Here is a 326-nt window from a genome sequence, read left to right on the forward strand (position 1 = left end):
CACCTATGGAGTTTGCGTGCTTGGGTAATGGAGTTGAACCATGCTTGTTGTTTGAATTCACCCAAGGTGTCATGGTGCCCAAGCCTCCATGGCCACCACCCCACAGCAAAGGATTATGGGTTCAGTTATCTGTGATTTTTGTGCTTAGTTGTTCAGTGCCCAAGTGTAGGGTCACATTCTTGCATTGTGTGAGCTGTCAAGAGTGTTGGAAACATTGTCTTCAGTTACTTATAAATGCAGTAGCATTGTTTCCTCGGAAGCTTTGGGGCACAACAGGATTTCTTTTGGACCTCATCATTGATTGCAAAACCATGCTGCTACTTAGT

The sequence above is a fragment of the Miscanthus floridulus genome, chromosome 17 (assembly GCF_019320115.1).
Source record: "Miscanthus floridulus cultivar M001 chromosome 17, ASM1932011v1, whole genome shotgun sequence".
Lineage (NCBI taxonomy): Eukaryota > Viridiplantae > Streptophyta > Magnoliopsida > Poales > Poaceae > Miscanthus > Miscanthus floridulus.